At 38.0% G+C, this 18,333-nt stretch overlaps 1 non-coding gene across 1 annotated transcript; it reads right to left on the minus strand.

The window, feature by feature from the left end:
• Positions 1–300: 300 nt before the first annotated feature.
• Positions 301–420, minus strand: LOC144221281 (small nucleolar RNA SNORA26). The gene has a single exon (XR_013332011.1). It is a non-coding gene; the product is annotated as a small nucleolar RNA SNORA26 (small nucleolar RNA).
• Between the last annotated feature and the right edge of the window lie 17,913 nt (positions 421–18,333).

Consider the following 18,333-nt stretch of genomic DNA (forward strand, 5'->3'; position numbering starts at 1 on the left):
GCAGGTCATGATCTTACGGTTCGTGGGTTCAAGCCCCTCGTCGGGCTCTGTGCTGANGTGGCTTAGGGGTAGGAGTTTATATGGGAAAAGGGTCCAGGTTTCAAGTTGTTCAGGAATCCAGGGTAAACTCTGATCAAACATAAGTGATGGGTATTATTTTAGGAATGATAATAAGTAAAACTGTAATAATAAATTAAAATATAATATAATAATAGGTATTATTTTATGACTCATCAAGGCAGGGTGTGTTGATACCAGTATCAACTGAGGTTTTTTTCTTTCTTTCTTTCTTTTTTTTTCAGCTGTGACTCCAGACAGGATCCAGAGAGAAGTTTTAGTCTCTTCCCTGGGTTTTATGGAGACTTCCTTTACCCTTCTGTGTTAGCCTCTTAAGGCACCGCGTCAGCCTTAAAAGGGCAACTGAGGTTTTTTCGAAGCTAATGTCCTGAAGCATGTCTGGGATCAGGCTCTCCTTGATGTTATCAGGCATTTGGGGCCTAGGAGAAACTCAGAGAATGATTAACTTTCTTGCTCTTACCCCTTAGGGTAGGAATACAACGTCTTTAGTTTTAACTTAGACATAGGTCTTTTCTTTCTTTCTTTCTTTCTTCCTTTCTTTCGCAGAGTAAGTAAGTAAGTAAGGGAGGGGCAGAGAGAGAGAAAGAGAGAGAATATAGAATATGAATAAATAGGGCCAGGCAGGAAAAGAGCAGAAATGGAGTCTTTCTAAAATGGACTCCCTTCCGCCCCCTATTTCTCTTTTTGAGAAACTTTTCTTTAGTCTTTGAGCAAGGACCTGGACAGAGATTGTCAAATAGCAAATTCTGAAAAGAATATGAACGCTATTTTCTTTTTCCTTTATATAATAAGTAACTTCACTTCCCATATCTTTTGAAAGAATATTTTACTTAGTTAAAAATATAATTTGAGGGGTGCCTGAGTGGCTGAGTCATTCAGCATTTGACTCTTGATTTCGGCCCAGGTCATGAGTTCAGGGTTCCTGTGATGGAGCCTGCTTGGGATTCTCTGCCCCACCCCCTGCCGGCCCTCCCCCATTCACATTTTTCTCTCTCCGTCTTTCAAAATAAATAAACTTTTTTAAAAATGTAGTTTGATTGCAGAGGGTTGTTTGTCCTGCTAAGAACAGAATACTTTATGTAATGACTGGTTTTTTGTTTTTTTTTTTTTTTGAAGCAAATAGGAAATTTTATGTAACTAAAATAGCAGTGGTCACATGAATGAATGTGAGTTACTTTCACTTTTAAAAGTCAGTAATGGGGACACCTGCCTGGCTCAGTCATTAGAGCATGCAACTCTGGATCTCCAGGTCGTGAGTTTGAACCCCACATTAAGTGTGGAATCTACTTAAAAAGAATATATAAATAATTAAACTAAAAGTCAGTAATTAGACAAATATTTTAATTGTCATTTATTTTTCTTTTATATAAATTATGTAATTGCCCAAATTAGAATAGTGTGTCTTGTCATATGGAGACCAGTAGAATAGAAGTTAAATCAAGGACAAATTTAATTCCCTATTTTAGGCAAATCTCTTTCTCATCAATGCCTCATATTTTATATGTATGTTTCACTTCTGTTAAATTTTCTTATTAGATGATTTTAAACTTTAATAATACTATTTGAAACCCAAGAAATGAAGTATTGCAAACATGTTTCTTTTTTTAAAACTACTTAAAAATATTAGGCAAATATATTATTGCAATGGTTACACTCCTTTCTTTGTTCCTTTCTTTCTTTCTCTCTTTCTTTCACACAGAGAGTGCAAGTAAGGGAAGGGCAGAGAGAGAGAATCCCATGTGTGGAGCCTAACATGGAGCTCGATCCCACAACCCTGGGATCATGACCTGAGCTGAAATCAAGAGTCCAGTGCTTAACCTACTGAGCCACCCAGGTGCCCTGCAGTGGATACACTTCTTAAACTGAAAATGATTGTGTCGCCGACTATACCCTGCACTAGATAAGATGCAGGAAGTAGGAAGCTGCTCAGGTTCAGACAGTCGCCCATAGTCCCGGGAGCGCTACCTCACAACATGCATTCTCCTAGCTGATTACCCTTCCTCAGGATTCTGGTTTCCATCTCCTCCTCAGACCAAAGCTGGTTCCCACAACCGCAGTGGGGATCTCTAGACCCTCTGCATCCATCTACCACTCACAGTTCTGTTACAGACTTGACTCAGCCCAAATTGTCTTATAAAAAGTGATTGCATGTGGGATATGGCCACAAGCAGGTGGGGCTTTCCTTTTATCCCAGGAACCGGGAAAGTAGAACCTAATTTAGTTAGGATTAGAGAAGAGGAGATTGGAATGGGGCAGGTGATTTAGAAGCAGGTGGTGGACTGATTGTTGCCACAGTGGACCTGGGTTGGAAAATTTTTAAATGATCAAAACTAATTGTTAATCAGTAATTATAGGTACAATCATTGTAAGAATGGTTCAGAAGATAAGCATGGGTACAAGAGGAGGAGGAGAAGAAGGAGAAGAAGGAGAAGGAGAAGAAGAAGAAAAAGAAGAAGAAGAAGAAGAAGAAGGAGAAAGAGAAGGAGAAGGAGAAGAAGAACAAGAACAAGAAGAACAAGAACAAGAAGAAGAAGAAGAAGAAGAAGAAGAAGAAGAGGCGGAGGAGGAGGAGGAGGAAAGGGGGTGAGGAGGAGAGAAGAAGTAAAATCATTGAGTGCTCTCTATGTGCCAGATACTCTTCTAAGCTTTGAGCACTGTATACATTATTCAATTTGAAAAACAAGCACACAAACAGAAAAGATCTATGCTATACTCCTTTATTCTTATTATTCCCTTAACAGTGCGTCCTGGAAACAATGGCCCCAAATCAATGGAACAGCCAATAAGCCTTGTCCCAACATAACCAAGAAAAGTAACACTTGTCTTCAAAACCAAAGTGAATTGGACTCTTTAGCAAACTTGGGCTGTTGGTTAAGTGTTTGGCGAGATAATGAGGGACATTCATGTGCATTGTTGGATTTCAAAGAAATGAAGTGAGTGGTTGTGAAACAGGTGCCTGGGTGGACGGAAGCCTTGCTTTGTCACTAACAAAGCAACGTGCCTCCGGCAAGTGTGTCCCTGGGGGTTCAGTCCCCACTGGCCTCATCTCTCACTGATCTTCCAACTACAAGAAACTGTAACTACCAAATTATGTAAGAGACATACATAAAGACTTTACAAAACCCTACAAAATTATTTCCAATGCCAACGCTTCCAAGGCTTTGCCTGTGTGCTGTGTTTGCATTGCCAGATCTCAAATGAGTAGACTCCCCTTGGCAGTGTGTAAAAACATGAAGCAAAGACCACCTACTGCTGAACCTCACTACTGTAGTTCAGAGTAAAAATGGTGTGAGCATGATGATTTCCCTGGGTGAAGAATTGGCAGTTTTGAGTTTCAAGAAGCTTCACTGTCCTCAAAAAAGATTGGGACCAATGCCAATTTTTGCAGATGGGTCACGTTATTACATACTAAAACAGAAGGCAGCTGTGTGCTTTAATAGAATAATTTCAGACAATTCTCCCCCCAAAACATGCATAAGAGTAAGGTGCCCACCACTTCATGCTTTTGCCATTAATTTTCCTTTTTTTTTTGGAAAACAAGGTAGCCTGCACACTTTGGGCTCATATGGCATTTTTATTTTTGGTTCAAGGATTTCAAATGGTAATATGAATATTGGGATTCTCTACAAGAGTCAGCAAATACACAAATTACAGTATTTTGGACTCACCTTTCTTTATGGCTGCAGTCAACAGAGCTGAGAAGCCTTTCTCTCTTTAAAAGGGACATGTGCTCCCCAGGTTTGCCATTGACTTTTAACCATTATCTGATAATGTTGGACAAAACCAAGTTAGTGATGTTCACTAGAAAGTGGTTGGGATTTAATGCTTATGTTTTTGCCATTCTTATGTATTTGACATAGAGATACACTTATTAACATATTTTACAGTATTTTTCATACTAATATATTTATAAAATTTGACAATCTATGATCTAAAAGTGTTTTCTGCCTGCAAATTCTCTATCCATTAAATTATAATAAGAGTAACTGAGGCGCCTGGGTGGCTCAGTTGGTTGAGCATCTGACTTTGGCTCAAGCCATGATTTCGCAGTTCGTGGGTTTGAGCCCTGTATCAGGCTCTGTCCTGACAGCTAGCTAGTTCAGAGCCTGGAGACTGTTTCAGATTCTGTATTTCCCTCTCTTTCTGACCCTCCCCTGTTCACACTGTCTCTCTCTCTCTCTCTCAGAAATAAATAAAACATTAAAAAATTTTTAAAAACTAACTGAAGATATGCAAATCATATGAACTTTCATCTAATATCATGTGCAGCATAATACTTAAGGGGAGTCCGTATAGACCATGAAAAAGGAATTTTACTCAAAATTCTGTAAGAATTTTGCTATAAGAAATTTCATTAAACTTTTTATTTAAAATTTTTTAAGTTTATTTATTTTGAGAGAGAAAGAAACAACATGAGTGTGGGAGAGGCAGAGAGAGAAAGAGAATTCCACACAAGCTCTACACTGTCAGCACAGAGACCCCATTCAGGGCCTAAACTCACAAAACCATGAGATCATGACTTGAGCCAAAACTAAAAGTCTGATGATTAACCAACTGAGCCACCCTGGTGCCTCTGAACTTTTTTTTTTTTTTTTAGTTTATTCATTTATTTTGAGAAGGAGAGAGAGCACAAGCAGAGGAGGGACACAGACACACAGAGAGAGTCTCCCAAGCAGGCTCCACACCCAGCACAGAGACCCACGTGGGACTTGAACTCACGAACCACGAGATCATGACCTAAGCTGAAATCAAGAGTCAGTTGCTTAACCAACTGAGCCACCCAGCTGCCCCTTTCATCAAACTTTAACTTAATATTGGTGGAATAGCCAAAGCAAATATTTTCCAGGTGCTGAATCCTACTTCATTTGAGTTTTAGTGCTACAGTCTAGTAAGTCATCATCAGAAAGCATGCATGAAATCACATCCATAGGCACAAATAACAGCAAATCATTCAATTCAGTGGTAAATTGCAAATGTGACTGACCTGCCATGGTGGCTTGGTTTCCCAAATAGCTCCCATCTCTTCGTAGAACCATTGATCTGTCTAGAAACCTGAGTCAATGAAGAAATGCAGTACCGTCCAGAGTACAGTCTGATCCTGTCAAACAACGCCCAAGTTCAGGTTCATGTGTCCTCATTTGGAGGTGAGTTGCACCCATGTAAACCTTCACTGTCTCTAAAAACACTACTTTCCATTACTCCAAGTTTTCTCCCTCCACATATAATCTTTAAAAGAGAAAATGAAGACAGAAGTGATAGGTACTGGCAAGACACATGTTTTTTGTTTGTTTTTGTTGTTTTCCTTGGTTTATTTTTTTAGTTGAGTTGACATGTGATGTTACCGTTTCAGGTGTACAACACAGTGATTCCATGAGTTTATACATTATGCTTCCCTCCACACAAGAGTAGCTACCATCTGTCACCAAACAACGTTGTTACAATAACACTGTCTATATTCCATATACTGTGGCTTTTATTCCTGCGACTTATTCACTCCATAACTGGACGCCTGAACCTCCCCCTCCCCGTCACCCATTTTGCCCATCCCCCCACTCCCTCCCCTCTGGCAGCCATCAGCTTGTTCTCTGAATTTACAGGGATGGCTCTGCTGTTTGTTTGTGTATTCATTGGGTTTCTAGATCTAAAAAGATATTTTAATGTCTCTCTTTACCAGAAAGAGAAGTATCCCCAGGAAGTTGGAGATCCAGATCAGTGGGGTTTGCTTGTTAAGTGTGATGAAGAAACACAACTACCTGACAATATTGAAAACAATTCAGGGGCACCTGGGTGGCTCAGTCGGTTAAGTGTCCTGCTTCGGCTCGGGTCCTGATCTCATGGTTTCAGGGTTTGGGCCCCGCGTCGGGATCTGTGCTGACAGCTAGCTCAAAGCCTGGAGCCTGCTTCAGATTCTGTGTCTCCCTCTGTCTCTGACCCTCCCCTGCTCACACTGCCTCTCTCTGTCTCTGTCTCTGTCTCTGTCTCTCCTTCCCTCCCTCCCTCAGAAGTGGATAAAACATAAAAAAAAAAAAACAATTCAAACTGGTTAATTTAAGGTAATAATGATACACAGACAGCCATGACTTTAACTTTTATTCTCATGATAATGAATCCCATAGTGACATTTTGAGTTTATACAAATTTCATTTTACTACGGTACTTTCTTGTAATAGATTCGATCTTTAAAGAAATTTTCAAATTTATATTTGTCTTAAGGAGGAAAACCACCATTTCTTTTTTTTTTTTTTAATATTTTTATTTATTTCTAGGAGAGAGAGAGAGACAGCGTGAGCAGGGGAGGGTCAGAGAGAGAGGGAGTCACAGATTGAAACAGGCTCCAGGCTCTGAGCTGGCAGTCAGCACAGAGCCCGACGCGGGGCTCGAACCCACGAACCGCGAGATCATGACCTAAGCGAAAGTCGGACGCTTAACCGACTAAGCCACCCAGGCGCCCCGGAAAACCACCATTTCAAAAACAGCATCAATTAAATGTATAGAAGAATAACCAAATAATTTTAATTTTTAAAGGTTATTTTTAATCTTTAATCAGACTTTATTTTTTAGGGCAGTTTTAGGTTCATAGCAAAATTGAGAGAAGGTACAGAAATTCTCCATATATTCTTTGCCCACACTCACCCATACCCTTTCCTATTATCCACACTCCCCACCAGTGATTCATTTGTTACAACTGATTTACCTGTACTGACACATCATTATCACTCAAAATCATTGCTTCCACTAAGGCTCCCTCTTGGTGTTATATATTCATTCTATGGGTTTGGACAAATGTATAATAATAAGTAGTCACCATTCGAAGTATTTTCACTGCCCTAAAAATCCTCTGTGCTCTGCCTATTTATTCTTCTCTCCTCCCTAACTTCTGGCAACCACTACTTTTTTTTTTTTTTTTGCTGTTTCCATAGTTTTGCCAATTAATCTTATGTTTGTTGGTTTTTTTTAAATGATAAAGACATCGATATGGCATAATATGATGCAAGATTTGCATATGCTTTCCTCATTCTTGGAATAACTAAAAAATGACAAAAGTAAATAACTTTTCCAAGTAACAAAACAAATCTCTAGCAGAGGCAAGAATTTGCAATCAGCTTTTTCTTTTTAATACTGCCCAATATTTTTTCCACTATGGTATATCTGTTTCATGATCCCCGCTGATGCTTCTGAGAAAACCTTGTATAAACCAGTTGACCTCATTTAACATAAGGAAAAATTATATTAACTGATATTTTAAAATATATATTTCTTTTTTTTTACATTTTTTAAAGAAAATTAACGTTTTATTTATTTCTGAGAGAGAGAGACAGCATGAGAAGGGGAGGATCAGAGAGAGAGGAAGATACAGAATCTGAAACAGGCTCCAGGCTCTGAGCTAGCTGTCAGCACAGAGTCAGACGCGGTTCGAACCCACGAACCATGAGATCATGACCTGAGCTTAAGTCCACCGCCTCACCGACTGAGCCACCCCAGGCACCCCTTTTAGATTTTTAAAAAATATTTATTTTGAGAGAGACAGAGACAGAGTGCAAGCTGGGGAGGGGCAGAGAGAGAGAGGGAGACACAGAGAGGGAGTATATGGGACACCTGGCTGGCTTAGTTGGTTAAGCATCTGACTGTTCGTTTCAGCTCAGGTCATGATCTCATGATTTGTGAGTTCAAGTCCCACATTGACCTCCAAAGTAGGCTCCAGCCTACTCAACTGTCTGAGCTCCCAGCACAGGGCCGGATGCAGGACTTGAACTCATGAACTGAAAGATCATGACTTGAGCAGAAGTCTGCCACTTAGAGGACTGAACCACTCAGGCACCCATAAAAAATAAATAAATAAATAAATAAATAAATGTATGTATTTTTTTCTGTATTTATATATATATATATACACATATTTTTTTTCTGTCTTAAGACAGAGAATATGTATTTTCTGAAATTGCTTTCAGGGTCATTTCCTAAAAGGAATTTTCATTTAGGGGTGCCTAAATGACAGATTCTGTGTCTCTCCCCTCTCTGCCCCTCCCATACTCATGCTCTGTTTCTCTCTGTCTCTCAATAATAAATAAAAACATTAAAAAAAATAAAAAAAGGAATTTTCATTTAAACAATTTTTTTTTAATTAAGAAACAGATTTGTCTTAAAGCTGGGCTCTAAGGTGTTTAGCTGGGGAAAGAGGCACTAATCAGTAGAAGCACTTAAGGGACTGTCTTCCTCTGAGTTGTTAACTCTCAGCAGGGGAGCTGAGTGGTCAAATGAAGAAATCCATGTGAAGTGAAATAGTTTTCCACTTCATGTAAACTACAGTTAGGAATAATGTATATCACCATTGATATTTTATAGCTTTGGGGGTCATTAATTTGGGTAGCAAATATAAAAATATTGAAACAAATATTTTCATAATCATTTATTAAAATCGAACACCCCCCTTAACTGTGCAATCATTGCAAAAATGTCCATTCCCTTAGCTGTTTAATCACTGAGTGCCTATTATATACTCACATAACAGTGAATTCTTCTAACCTAACCCAAACCTGAAGACTTATCATTTCTCATTTTTCTGTTCTTTTCTCTCTTTGTTCTACACACTTGGATGATCTTATCACATATGGCTTTAAAAATAATCTAAGTAGTGACCACACTCTGTGCATCTCAACTGTAACCAGAACGATTCAAAGAAATGTACTAACTTTAATAATTCTTTTGGAAAACAAGTGTGCCAGAATTTGTCTGTACCAAAACCCTGCTGATTATCAATAGCACAAAATGATCTATACTTAACCTCAGCAGCTCAGGAGTGTACTTTAATGAGTGCTTATTCTAGGATCTGATGGGGTAGTGGCTTCTCAAGAGAAAAATGTCTCATGCAGCAGTTGAAAGTACATGGGAACTGGTACGCAGAGGTAGCTCAGTTGGTTAAGCTAACATTTCAAAACTCTAATGTGGAGAGGTGGTGAACAGGCAGAACTTACTTGATTTTGGATTTCTTCCTTAGCTATCTATGCTAGGCTAATGACACTAATAAGTTTAACCATTATTATTTTTATGTTAAGCATGCCAGTGACTCTAATTGAAGCCAAAACAGAAGGAGAAATCAAGAATAAATACATACAGGATTAAAAATGGAAAGCATTTTTTTCACAAAAATTGGTAAAATGGATTTTTATTTGGATTAAGTCAAATAATAGAAGGTAGTACTTAATGTTGCTACTTTGCTTGCCAAAGAGGAATAACGCAATTCACATTTTATAATGTTTTTACCCTACAGGGGTGCCTGGGTGGCTCAGTTGGTTAAGCGACTGCCTTTGGCTCAGGTCGTGATCTAGCAGTTCATGAGTTCGAGCCCCACCTTGGGCTTGAGCTGACAGCTCAGAGCCTGGAGCCTGCTTCAGATTCTGTGTCTCCTTCTCTATCTGCCCCCACCCCCCATACTCCCCCTTTCCTACTCTCTCTCTCTCTCTTAAAAATAAATAAAACATTAAAAAATTTTTAAAATAATGTTTTTACTTATAAAAGTGTCCATTAGTGAGTGAATTACCTGTCCTCTGTGGTTAAAGGTTTTGATTGGTTTATTCATATTTTATGACTTTGTGTAATTAACCTATTCATATTTAAATTGTTTCTGCTATCAAGAAGTTGTTAGCATTTATTTTATAACAAATTAGTTTTATTTTGAGTTCCCTTTGTCCACTGGCTTCCCACATGGACTCTTGATACAATGAAATTTGATTCATGGTAACACGATAAGCAGCAAAATTCCAGAAATGTGTAAAAATATTTTCACCACATTGCATGGACTATATATAAAATAATAATTCATTAAATATAATCAATGTGGATGAGAGCTTATAAAATATGTATGTCTACCTGATTCACAGACTGATTCTGGCTATTGTCACACTTCCTTAATTCCTAATGAAATTGCCTATAGATTCATGTGGTCTTTTGTCAGTTTGTAAATACCAGCTAACTTATTTGGCCCATTTTCCAGGTTATTTGTATTTTTCTCTTTGAATTATAAGGGATCCCTGAAAATACATTCATGCAAGTAATATTTATTGAGTCTCTGCTATGTACCAAGCATTGTTTTAAGCTCGGGGGATACACACCAGGAAATGATACGGACAAAATATCAGTGCCCTCACAATCTTATATTCTAATGTGGTGGCGCAGGGGAAGACAATTAAAAAAAATAGTAAATGTCACATTATATCAGATGGTGTTCACTGGAAAAATAATGGAAAAGGGAGTTTCAGAAAGCTCGGGAAAGCTGATGCTATTTGCATTTTTACAAGGGTGCCACTTCATGGGAAGACTTGAGGAAGTAATCCGTAAGTGATCTTTGGGGCTGGATCTCCAGGCAAGGAAAATACACAGCCCTCCAGGAAGGGCTGAGTGCCTGGCACATCTGATGTGCAAGGAGTAGGTCACTGTGGGTGGACTCAGTGAGCCTCGGGAGGAGCTGTGGGTGGTGAGGCTCCAGCAGCAAGGGAGGACCTTGGTCACAATGGGAAGGCTAGGGCACTTGAGGAGACTGGGCTCTCTGCGTGGAAAGAATGAGGAGACTTAGATTTGAGCAGAGGAACGATGCCATCAGACACGTTTTCTTTTGTTTTGTTTTCATTCTGGTTGCTGTGTGGAGGACCAGAGAGGAAGCAAGGAGACCACTTCGGGTGATGTAAGAATCTGAGGGAGAGAGGTGTGTGGTTTGTAAGAGGGTGGGAGCGGTGGCATTAACTAGCAATGATAATGATCTGTCTGTATTTTGAAGGAAGGTTTCCTGAGACTGGACGTGGTGCATGAGGGAAGGGATTCCAGGCAACTACAAAGTTTTGACCTGAATAACTCAAAGGATGGACTTGCCACTGTAGAGGCTGGAGAACCTTGGATTGGACACAGTTTTGAGGAGACGATAGAGATAAGGAGTGTGGTTGTAGATATATTAATCTGCAATGGCCATTAACCATGAGTGAAGATGGCCGTAAGCTGTTTAAAATTCAGGGGGAGACTCCCAGACTGGAAATAGGTGTTTGGAAGCTGTCAGCTTAGAAATCTCAAAATCACAGAAATAACCAAGGGAGTGGGCACAGGTAGAAGAGAGGTGCAAGCATGAACCCTTGGAATGTTCCACCTAAGGATGGATTTTAAGGAGTTTTCTGGGAGGTGGCAGAGGGCAGGCAGAAAAACCCAACATTATCATTTTATGTGTTGTGACAATATTTCATAGTTCTGTCTCTCTCAATTACGTCTGTAACTCATCAGGAATTGCATCTGTGTTAAGTGTGATATGGCATGTTATGTTATCGTTTTTCCCCTTTCCGTTTCCCCAGCAACATTTATGAATGGATTTCCATTTTTCCTCTATCTGTGGTGTCAAATGGGCCCAACGAGGAAAAAAGGTAAGTAAGTTGATACTTGAGACAAAATGTATATTTCAGAAACAGGGCACTTTCATTTCCAATAGACATATCCTTAGTTACTTAGGTTTGTTAACATATTATCTACTAACAAACATTTCATCATGTACTTTTTTAGCTACCATTGACTCTCCATTCTTTCACATGTTTTAGAATTAGTTGCTGAGGTAGTGGAAAACACCAAACTTGGTGTTGTTTTTTGTATGTGTTGAATTTACAGAATAATTTTATGATAATTAGAATCTAACAATATATTCTTAGTACATTTTATAGGCTTTAACTTCTTTTTTTGATAAGTTGTTGCATAGATTTTAATAGCTTTTTTTCCCAGGTCATTTTTGCTTGATTTGGGGTTTGCAAATTATAACGTTTCATATAATTGCATTTTCTGGTAGTGAGTTGTTGTTATATAAAAATTCAATTTGAGATTTTCTATGTGCTCAATCATATTATCAGTAATCATCTCCATTCTTTCTAATTATCACATATTTTATTTTTTCTTGATTTCAGCAACTTCTTCAGACATATTAAAATACTGAAAAGAAGTGATAATAGGGCCCATCTTTTTCCTGTTTTTGATATTAAAAGCAATACTTTCAATTTTTACCAACATATTTCACCTATGTATATAAATATATATATATATATATACATATATATATATTTCCTGTAGGTTTATGAAGATGCTTGCTATGAGATTAAAGTTCTCATGTATCCATATTTTGCACAGAGTTTCTATCCTCAGTGGATGTTGAATTTGTAGATGTAGATGTAGAACTCTACATCTATTGGTATAATTTTGCTTTTCCTTTATTAAAATGTAAATAAAGGAAACTATTTTTATCTGTATCCCATTAAGTTAACCAATTATAAACTAAATGAGTCATGAAGTATTAATTTTTGTACCTTGTTGGAACTTTTGAGCCATCTGTTTGTTGAAGGGTACATGATTCAAAATAGTGCTGCTCATATGTTTGTTTGTTTCTCAAAAGGTCTAAATGGTCAGTCTACTGTCTAACTTCATTGCTAAACATGTAGGTCCCAATGAAGACAAGTGTCAGTTCCAAGAGAGAGGCACATAGAGTTTAGACTCATAGTTTCCCCAACAAACTACAGATACACAGCAAAGAGTTAACACATGAGGAGGTGTATGCAAAACAGCTCCCTCTAAAGCCACTATCCTACTCAGTACTTGCATATTACCCTAACCACATGCATAGAGATTAGTTCCCTTCCAGCCAAGGGAATGGATGCTTTTATTCCTGTCCTGGATCAGCCACTATTTGTTCAGCCACATTGGATATCCTGCTGGCCAGTCTTTTTTGAGACCATCTAAACAACTTTTTTTTTCTCACCAGAAAATGGTCTTCTGATGTGTAGCATACACTGACTGAAAAGAATGTCTTTTTTAAGTTACTCTCCTTTAGAGAATGCTTCTCTTAAAATCTCTGTGTTCTGAGTGTATACTGCAATGACCCAGTGTCCAGATTTCTATTTATAAAATTAAGATATGGGATATTTTGGTTGGGATTTGAAAGTAAAACAGAACCAGCAAAATACAATGCATGAATTGATAACTCTATATGACTTATCTGGTTATCATATAGTTTTAACCTTGTAAGATTGTAAAATTAGTAAAATGAAATAGATACTTCTTATTGGCTTTCTAAAATGGGGTAAGGAAAGAAAATATTAATGGTTACTATTGTCCTTTTTGATCTTGTTTTATCATCTTGTGTACTTAAAGACCTTATCCGTACCACAGAATGAACAAGAGTCTTGTTCAAAATCTTTAGTGAGTAAATGCTAATGAGCCACAATTTTCCTTCTGCAATTTTTCAACTGTCACACTTTTACTGCAACACCATCAACTCTACTTAGGAGGAGAAGGTTGGTTTTCCCTGATATTTGCAATTCTTTGTCCCTATGGGAAGAACATCTCTGTGTCTGTGCAGGGTTGACATGTGGATTCTGTTTCTCTAGTACATCCTGTACTGCAAGTGAAATAAAATTATTTCTCACTCTAACCTTGGGAAGGAGGATGCAATTCTCAGTTAACTCAGGTAACTCGAAGTCATTTCTCCCATTGAATTCCTGTGAACATTCCTGAATAGCACAGGATTGATTGTTTAATCATGTCATGTTGACATTCATGGAAACTTCCTCCTAGTTATTTAGATAAGGAAAACAAAATTATTGATAATAGCAATCCAAGAGAATGAATTGAGTCCTCCGAGATGATACAGGAAGCCTAGCATTTACTGTTGCAAAAGACAATCAGCCTGGGCTCTGGGATTTATAGAGAAATATGTTATGCCTATAAATAATTGTATCTCAAAATAATACCTTCATATTTTCACAGGTGTGTTCCCTATATGTCTATTTTTGTGTAACAACTGACCTGTCTTTGTAATATTAAAACCCCACCTTCAAATTCTGTTCTAGTAATCATAACATTTGTGCCATTAGGAGTTTCGTGGAATTGGCCTTGCTTTTGCTGCAACATAATACCTGTTGATTTTTACTAAAAATATTGTCCTCCTGTGGATTGAAATATCTTATGTCTCTTAGCTAACCACCTCCACTTACCACTTACGCTTCTGGCTTTACAGGGAGACCAAAACACTTGGAGTGTTCCCTTAGATGTGGTTCAGCAAATCGCGGCTCACAAAAATGAAATCGCTAAAGTGAAAAATGCTTTTCAAGAAAGACTCTAAAATTGTGCTGAAATAACTGTAGACTGAATGGTTCAGCAAACCCATTATAATCCTTCCTTTCATTTTGTATTTTGCTTTAAAATATGCCTCACAGAACCTCACCCTCTTTTTGTGCCCATTCTCCCTCTTAGCTGCATGTCTTCAACTACCCATTAGTGAATTGCTAGAAATGAACTTATATTAGGAAATGTTTATTCTTTCTCTAATTTCTCTTCTTTTCCTCTTCCTCTTTATAATTTTATTCCTAATATGTACTTTTTGACAACATATTGGCAGTGTATAACAATTACTTCAATGGAGAGCATATGTATTACCTTACTAATCTGAGTTACCATTTATCCTAAGAATATAATCAAGCAAATTCCAGCATGCTCATTAAAAAGTGATTTATATTAGCTTTTCCACCTCCCCATCCTTTGTCAGGAAGGAAACAATCCAAATATTGATAAATAAACTTTAAATTTATGGTATATGGGGCACTGGGGTGGCTCAGTTGGCTAAGTGTCCAACTTCGGCAGGGGTCATGATCTCAGAGTTCATGAATTTGAGCCTTGCATTAGGCTCTCTGCTCTCAGTGCAGAGCCTGCTTTGGATCCTCTGTCACTGTCTCTCTCTTCCAAATGATAGTAGCCTTGGTTTCCTCAGAAATCAGAACATTTATGCAAACATCTATTCTTGAAGTAATTAATATTTCTATCATTATTTTTGTGACTATATATATGCACACCATATATTAAAATTATAATAGTATAAATTTATTGAGGACTGGATCTAAGCTCAGTCATAATCTTTGTGACTTCCAGTTTCCTACGTTGGGAAATTTGGGGGACTTCTGGTCTGAGCACTCAGGTGCAGAGAGCTGAAAAGAGCTTTGGGCTAAAATTATAAGAGAAAAAGAGCACCAACTTCAGATAAAAGACTTACATAAACCCATTGTTACTTTGAGGTCACAAAGCAGTCAAGTAATCAGGCACCCCAAGAGGGACAGGCATGAAAGTTTCCTTGAATTCTATATAAATCTGTTGAGAGATTAACCTGAAAAGGTTTAAGGAACTGCTAACAGTGGAGTGTGCGTTAGTTTGAGAAGCAGACACAGATGGCTTCTCACTCGTGTATAGGCTTCTCTTCCAGGAAACCCATTAGGCTCTCATGAAGATGTCTGGGAAGAATCTAGAGAAAGTTTTTCCATGCTGGAGAGGAAGAGTAGCCATTGTCAAAATATAATCAAACTGTCCCGCTCATTCCCCTTCACCCCATCTATACTACAGAAAAATAGACTATACCTTCACGGGTAGGCACTGGAATCATCCCATTGAATGTGGGGGAGGGGAACTGAGGCCATTAACCCAAACTCCATCTATAACTATCATTTCTCCTAAGGAAAACATAAACACATACACATACAAACACACACACACACACACACACACACAAAGAGAGAGAGAAAGCTTAATCTGCAAGGAGAAAGAAAGGCCTCAAAACTATAGTCCAAGGATACTGGTAAATCCCTACTGCAGTGAGATGAGTGGAGCAAAGGGAAAGATATAGAAACTTCAGCTCCAGCCCTGGAGGAGGGACAGGTACACTTGTGAAGGGCCACATCCCAGAGACACAGGCCGCAGTATGTTAATCACAGTGTGGAAGTTAATCAGATTCTTCCCTCACCACCATGCTAACAAGCCTCCTTCAGAATGACAGGGGAATGTAGTTGGAAAGAATTAAGGGAAGACTGAGGAGTAGCACAAAGGGAGCACTAGAATCAAGCAAAGACACCAACATGAAGTATCACTAGAGGAATTTGAAGCCTCTGGTACCCTGCGCAACAAATTTCATCTCTGGTAACCATAGCAACAGAAAATGGCAAACTCAGCCAAACTCTTGACCAGATTAACACAAACTTCATAGTAACGGTTTAGCAGTAGGAAGTTGTACTTATGTTCATACCTAGAATACACTTACTTAAGTACCCATTATCATAAACATTAGCTACAGGCATAATCATAAACATTAGCTACAGGCATAATCATAAACATTAGCTACAGACTTCTACTAAGAAAGAAAAAAATCTAAGCATAGCATAACAAAAAAAGTATAACACAATTAAGCATAATTAAAAGAAACAGACAACGGGGTGCCTAAAGGGCTCAGTGGGTTAAGCTTTCGAATTTGGCTCAGGCCATGATCTCATGGTTTGTGAGTTCAAGCCCGGTGTCAGGCTCTCTGCTGTCAGTGTGAAGCCCACTTCAGATCCTCAGTTTCCCTCTCTCTCTCCCCCTCCCCTACCCCCCTCTGTCTTTCTCTCTCTCCCTCCCTCTCTCTCTCTAATATTATAAACTTAAAAAAAAGAAACAGACAATTGTCAGAAACACACTCAGATACTGACTTGACATTTTCAGATGGGGAATTTAAAATATCTATGATTAATATGTTAAAGCTTTAAATGGGAATGAATAGATTACATAGGTATGTCTTTACATAGGTAAATTCAGGAGAAAATTGGAAATTATAAGAAAAACCAAAATATTAGAAACCAAAACACAGTAACAAAAATTTAGTATGTCCCTGACGTTCGTGTTAGTAGATACTTCCAAGGCAAAAAATAATTGACTGCAAGATAACCCACAGAAACTACAAAGAGAAAAAAGTGGGAACAAAAGGAAAAAGACTGAGTATCCAAGACCTGGGGGACAATATTAAACACTTTCACATGGAAATAATTGGAATCTCAGAATAAGAATAAAGAGAAACTAAGGCAGAAGGAATATTTGAAGAAACAGTGTCACAGATTTTCCATTGAAGTCTCTAGAAGCAGCTCCACCTCAATAACAAAAAGCACAATTAGCACCCAGGTTTTGGTTTCTAAATATCATTGGCCAATTAAAGGAATCATGGCTCTTTTGAAAAATGGCCAATTTGGGGTGCCTGGGTGGCTCAGTCGGTTAAGCTTCTGACTTCAGCTCAGGTCAGGATCTCACAGTTCATGGGTTCGAGCCCCGCATCGGGCTCTGTGCTGACAGCTCAGAGCCTGGAGCCTGCTTCAGATTCTGTGTCTCCTTCTCCCTCCCTACCCCTCGCTCATTCATGCTGTGTCTCTGTCTCTCAAAAATATATAAACATTAAAAATTTAAAAATATGGCTGATTTTAGGGCTGGGGCAAGGAAAATACTTGAGCCCAGAACATCTTACAGTACTAGAGAGGAAAGATTTCAACCAATAACAGGGTGAAATCCTATCAAAGAGAAACAAGAGTCAAACCCAAAGGAGTTTTCAATAATCAAAGCTAGAACAATCTGATAACCAAAGAAATACTATGGCATTATAATAAAATTCAAATAATAAATAAATATTCATAAGTCTATATTGGTATAAATGATTGAATATGTAAATAAATAAGGAGGAAGGAATAAATTTTCCTTAATGTAGACTTCCAAATAATATATGCAGATAACCCCCTCTGGGAAGTGTAGCTTAATCAATTCCCCAATATCCTTCAAGTGTAGGCTAACTTTAATGGCTCACTTCTAAACAATAAAATGTAGAAAGGGAAAAATAGTAATTAGAGTGGAGAAACTTGACAAACACTGCTTTAACCAAGTATCAAAATCAACATCAGAAGTGTCATGTTGACATTACAAATCCCCTATATGATGTGAAAAGGATACATAATTCCTCTTTGTTAATTTCCCCCAAACCTTTGGTCTAATCACGTGCTCTCTCAAAACAAACAAACATTTAAAACAAGAGGTGAAGTGGAAATTCTCTTAAAATCCTTGCACCCTTTAAGTAACTGGGATAGAATATATTTGATCCAAAACTGAAATGAATGAAAGAAACGAAAGTTTTATATATTTTTGTATTTTTCATCTCTTGATAGCTGGTTTAGTCATCCCCAGTAAACAAGACTGAATTCAAATAATTTTATGGACAACATCCAGTTGTGATATAAACCTCAGAGGAAGTAGAATTATTGTCATGAGACTAAACATTTCTTGCAAATTGAAATGTGTGAAATCTGACTTATTTTTTAAAAGTATAAGTGAGGCAAGATACTTGGTGTTTTAAAGATTAAAAGTTGTATTTCATGCTCTCCCCAAACATCATAACATTGGAAAAATTACTGA

This window comes from Crocuta crocuta, unplaced genomic scaffold (assembly GCF_008692635.1).
Source record: "Crocuta crocuta isolate KB4526 unplaced genomic scaffold, BGI_CrCroc_1.0 scaffold59-1, whole genome shotgun sequence".
Classification (NCBI taxonomy): domain Eukaryota; kingdom Metazoa; phylum Chordata; class Mammalia; order Carnivora; family Hyaenidae; genus Crocuta; species Crocuta crocuta.